The sequence below is a fragment of the Macadamia integrifolia genome, chromosome 13 (genome assembly GCF_013358625.1).
Source record: "Macadamia integrifolia cultivar HAES 741 chromosome 13, SCU_Mint_v3, whole genome shotgun sequence".
NCBI lineage: Eukaryota > Viridiplantae > Streptophyta > Magnoliopsida > Proteales > Proteaceae > Macadamia > Macadamia integrifolia.
In genome coordinates, this window is record NC_056569.1 from 13704497 (window position 1) to 13709496 (window position 5000).

Below are 5000 nucleotides of genomic sequence, written 5' to 3' on the forward strand. Positions count from 1 at the left end.
CTATCAGCGAGTCGGGTTGTTTGGGAATACAGCCCCAATTGGGCGGTAAATTCCATCCAAGGCTAAATATGGGTGAGAGAACGGTAGCGAACAAGTACCGCGAGGGAAAGATGAAAAGGACTTTGAAAATAGAGTCAAAGAGTGCTTGAAATTGTTAGGAGGGAAGAGGATGGGGGCCGGCGATGCGTCTCGATCGGATGCGGAACAGTTAATAGCCGATCTATCGCTCGACTCGGGGCGTGGACCGATGTGGATTGCGGCGGCGTCCCAAGCCCGAGTTGTCACGTTATGCCTGAGGAGATGTCGTCGCCACAATCATGGTAGGTAGCATGCACCTCGATGGCATGCCTATTGGCAACTGCATGCTTCGGGCATCAGCCTGTCGAGCTCCCCCTTCGACCAGTCTTGAAACACGGACCAAGGAGTCTGACATGCGTGCAAGTAAAACCTGTAAGGCGTAAGGAAGCTGACTGGTGGGATCCCTTGTGGGTTGCACCATCGACCGACCTTGATCTACTGTGAAGGGTTCGAGTGAGAGCATACCTATCGAAACCCGAAAGATGGTGAACTATGCCTGAGCGGGTTGAAGCCAGAGGAAACTCTGGTGGAGGCCCACAGCGATACTGATGTGCAAATCGTTCATTTGACTTGGGTATAGGGGAGAAAGACTAATCAAACCAAATAGTAGCTGGTTCCCTCTGAAGTTTCCCTTAGGATAGCTGGAGCCCGCGGGCGAGTTTTATCGGGTAAATCCAATGATTAGAGGCATCAGAGGCGCAACACCCTCGACCTATTCTCAAAATTTAAATAGGTAGGATGGAGTGGCTGCTTCGTTGAGCCGCTCCATGGAATTGAGAGCTCCAAGTGGGCCATTTTTGGTAAGAAGAACTGGTGATGAGGGATGAACCGGAAGTCAGGTTACAGTGTTGGATTGCACACTAACCTAGAACCCACAAAGGGTGTTTTTCGATTAAGACAGCAAGACGGTGGTCATGGAAGTCAAAATTCTCTAAGGAGTGTGTAACAACTCACCTGCCGAATCAACTAGCCCCAAAAATAGATAGCATTGATGCGCGCAACCTGTACCCGGCCATCGAGGCAACTGCCAGGAGTTGATGAGTAGGACACGGTGGTTGCCGTAAAACCTGGGGCGTGAGCCTGGGCGGAGCAGCCGTCGGTGCAGATCTTGGTGGTAGTAGAAAATATTCAAATGAGAACTTTGAAGGCCAAAGAGGGGAAAGGTTCCATGTGAACCACACTTGCACATGGGTTAGTCGATCCTAAGGGACGGGAGAAGCCCATCAGAGGGTGTGTACACGTGCATGCTCCTAAAGGGAATAGGATTAAAATTCTCGAACCGGGACATGGCGGTTGACGGCAACGTTAGGAAGTCTGGAGACGTTGGCGGGGGCCTCGGTAAGAGTTATCTTTTCTATTTAACAACCTGCCCACCCTGAAAATGGCTCAGTCAGAGGTAGGGTCCAGTGGCTCGAAGAGCACTACACGTCACGTGATGTCCGGTGTGCCCCCGGTGGCCCTTGAAAATTTGGAGGACCAAGTACTGACCACGCCCGGTTGTACTCATAACCGCAGCAGGTCTCCAAGGTGAATAGCCTCTGGTTAATGGAACAATATGGGCAAGGGAAGTCAAAAAAATGGATCTGTAACCTCGGGAAAAGGATTGGCTCTGAGGGCTAGGCAAAAGGGTCCCAGTCCCGAACCCATCGGCTGTCGGTGGACTGCTCGAGCTATTTTCGCAGTGAGAGCTGGTAGCCACAAGCCGATCTGGGGACGGACTGGGAATGGCCCCCTCAGGGGCCTTCCCCAGGCATCGAACAATCGACTCAGAACTGGTACGGATAAGGGGAATCTGACTGTTTAATTAAAACAAAGCATTACGATGGTCCCTACGGATGCTCACGCAATATGATTTATGCCCAACGCTCTGAATGTCAAAGTGAAGAAATTCAACCAAGCGTGGGTAAAAGGCGAGAGTAACTATGACTCTCTTAAGGTAGCCAAATGCCTCGTCATCTAATTAGTGACGCGTATGAATGGATTAACGAGATTCCCACTGTCCCTGTCCACTATCCAGGGAAACCACAACTAAGGGAATGGGCTTGGTAGAATCAACGGGGAAAGAAAACCTTGTTGAGCTTGACTCTAGTCCGACTTTGTCAAATGACTTGAGAGGTGTAGGATAAGTGGGAGCTGGAAATGGCACAAGTGAAATACCACTACTTTTAATGTTATTTTACTTACTCCGTGAGTCAGAGGCAGGGCTCTGCCCCTCCTTTTGGACCCAAGGCCCGCCTTGGCGGGGCGATCAGGGCAGAGGACATTGTCAGGTGGGGAGTTTGGTTGGGGCGGCACATTTGTTAAAAGATAACGCAGGTGTCCTAAGATGAGCTTAACGAGAACAGAAATCTCGTGTGGAACAAAAGGGTAAAAGCTCGTTTGATTCTGACTTCCAGCATGAATACGAACGGTGAAAGCGTGGCCAATCGATCCTTTAGACCTTCAGAATTTGAAGCTAGAGGTGTCAGAAAAGTTACCACAGGGATAACTGGCTTGGGGCAGCCAAGCGTTCATAGCGACATTACTTTTCGATCCTTCGATGTCGGATCTTCCTATCATTGCGAAGCAGAATTCACCAAGTGTTGGATTGTTCACCCACCAATAGGGAACGTGAGCTGGGTTTAGACCGTCGTGAGACAGGTTAGTTTTACCCTACTGATGACAGTGTCGTGATAGTAATTCAACCAAGTACGAGAGAAACTGTTGATTCACACAATTGGTCATCGCGCTTGGTTGAAAAGCCAGTGGCGTGAAGCTGCCATGTGCCGGATTATGACTGAACCCCTCTAAGTCAGAATCCAAGCTAAAGAAGCGATGCCTCAACCCGTCGCCCATTTTTCGACCTACAGTAGGGGCCCTCCGGCCCCAGAGGCACATGTCATTGGCTAAGCCCCCGCAGTGGACGTGTTGTGTGGGCTGCCTTGAAGCATAATTCCTGTCGGGCGATGGGTAGAATCCTTTGCATATGACTTAAATACACGACGAATTATTGTAAGTTGTAGAGTGGCCTTGCTGCCCCGATCCACTAAGATTCAACCCCGTGTCGCATCGATTTATCCCCCCGTCTTTTTCTCCTTTTCTTTCCCCCTAAATATTTTTAATTCTACCCCCACACCCTCCTAAGGCTAGGATTGTCCACGCGTGGCCCCAAGTATGCCCCTAAGTGTTAACTGCCCCTAAGTGTTGCCCAAGTGAAGTGTGCCTATACATGCATATTGAGTGCCACTAAGTGTACACGTTGTTATGACCTACCCAACATAGGCCTTTGGACTTAGGCCATTGGGCTAAGTAAGGTCCAAATTCTAGAGTTTTCTACGAAGGTGTAGTAACTATAGATAATTTTATTGTAGATATTTCTAGAAGATATTTATAGGATATATTTTGGGAGAGATTTCTAGAGTTTTCCACTAAGGAGGTGGGAAGCGTCTAGTTTCCTCCCCAACCATTGGATGGAGGACGTTTGTAAATATCTTAGCCATCCATTGTAACTTGGGGTGCCTACAAATAGGTGTTGCCTCATTTGGCAAAGACACTCACCAAGGACCAACCAAGAGAGTTTAACCGAGCAAGTGAGTTCTCAAGCCTTGTACTCAAGAGCTCTCTAGTGCAATACAAGTTCATTCTTCTCAAACTCACTCTTGTGTTCACTTCTTCTCTTCCCTAGTCCCTTAAGGAGGGTGGTTAGGCTGACTTAGTGCTAGTTGGAGTGCTAAGAGTCGGCATGGTTTTTTAGAAAGGTCTAAGGCCGTGATAGTTGTTGTATCAGAGCTTCGGTTATGAGAGAGCAAAGCTTGTGGGGTAGGAGACAGGCGAGCTAAAATTGTGGAATAGAGACCAACACCTACACAAGTAAGCAAAGAAGAACCGAAGGCAAGTCCGTCGACTTTGGCGTCGCTATGGGGCCTCGCTTAGCTCAAGGGGAGAAAGTATTGGCCAAGGCAAAGTGGGGAGGAGCTCAAAGGCCATGTGGAGCTCAGGGAGGAGCTTGATGGCCAGATGGGGGAGCACAAGGGGTCCCTACAAGGTGCTCTCAACACCATAGTAAGTAACCGAGAGGAGATGGTTGCCACGTTCAAGGCTCAAGTATGCAAAGGGGTTGGATAAGCTGGAAGCTCGTATTAGAGAAGAAGTATGGGAAGAGCAGGAGGACAGCGGCGAGGGAAGCCACTACCTCTCATGACATGTCTAAAGGAGAGGCACTAAGGCACAAGCGTGATAAGGGGAATCGGTTCAAGCCTAGAGACAAGTGATTCCTATGTGATGAGCTATATAGGTTTAGGGATTGCCCTAGGAGGAAATCTCTTAGTGCCCTATTGGAGGAAGAGGGCCAAGAGGAAAAGCCACCATGCATGGGGTCCCCAATGCAGCATGGTGCCACCAGGGTTGAGATAGGGGCCAAGGTCCTTAACTCTCAAAAGGGGTTGATGTGTGCATCAATGGGAAGCCCACAAAGGCAAAGGTAGATGCAGGAGCCGCATACAACTTTGCCTTGATGGAGGAGGTAAAGGAACTCGGGCCAAAGGCCTCCTAAGGCTATCAACTCCAAAGAATTCCCCATACATAATGTTGCTCGAGGGGTCGAGATGAACCTTGGGACGAAAGGAGTTCTCCAACACCATCCAGGGGCTAGGTGATTACTTGCCCTTAGACGGGAAGGCAAGACAAGGAGAATTTGGGAGCAAGCCATCCATGCCAAGAAGAGGAAGATGCAAATGAGAGAACGGAGACAACCAAATGACGTTGTAGGAGGCTCAAGTTATGTGACTACAACAAGAACCCCAATAGGCATTACTTCTTGCGAGAGGGAGGCTAATTTGGTTGCCGATCCACTCATCCAAAGACACAAACTATCTCCTTACGTGGAGTATTTAGTCAAGTGGAAGGGGCGACCAGAGAGCAAGACGAGATGGGAGACAACTGGC

The 5000-nt window shown here is 49.3% G+C and overlaps 1 non-coding gene and 1 pseudogene across 1 annotated transcript in view; both read left to right on the top strand.

Annotated features, from left to right (window-relative positions):
* Positions 1-3135, top strand: part of LOC122060318 — a 3361-nt gene extending 226 nt beyond the window's left edge. The window contains exon 1 of the ribosomal RNA XR_006134342.1: positions 1-3135. This exon is cut by the window's left edge and continues 226 nt beyond it. This is a non-coding gene — a ribosomal RNA (28S ribosomal RNA).
* Positions 3136-4908: 1773 nt separating this feature from the next.
* Positions 4909-5000, top strand: part of LOC122060320 — a 3216-nt pseudogene continuing 3124 nt past the window's right edge.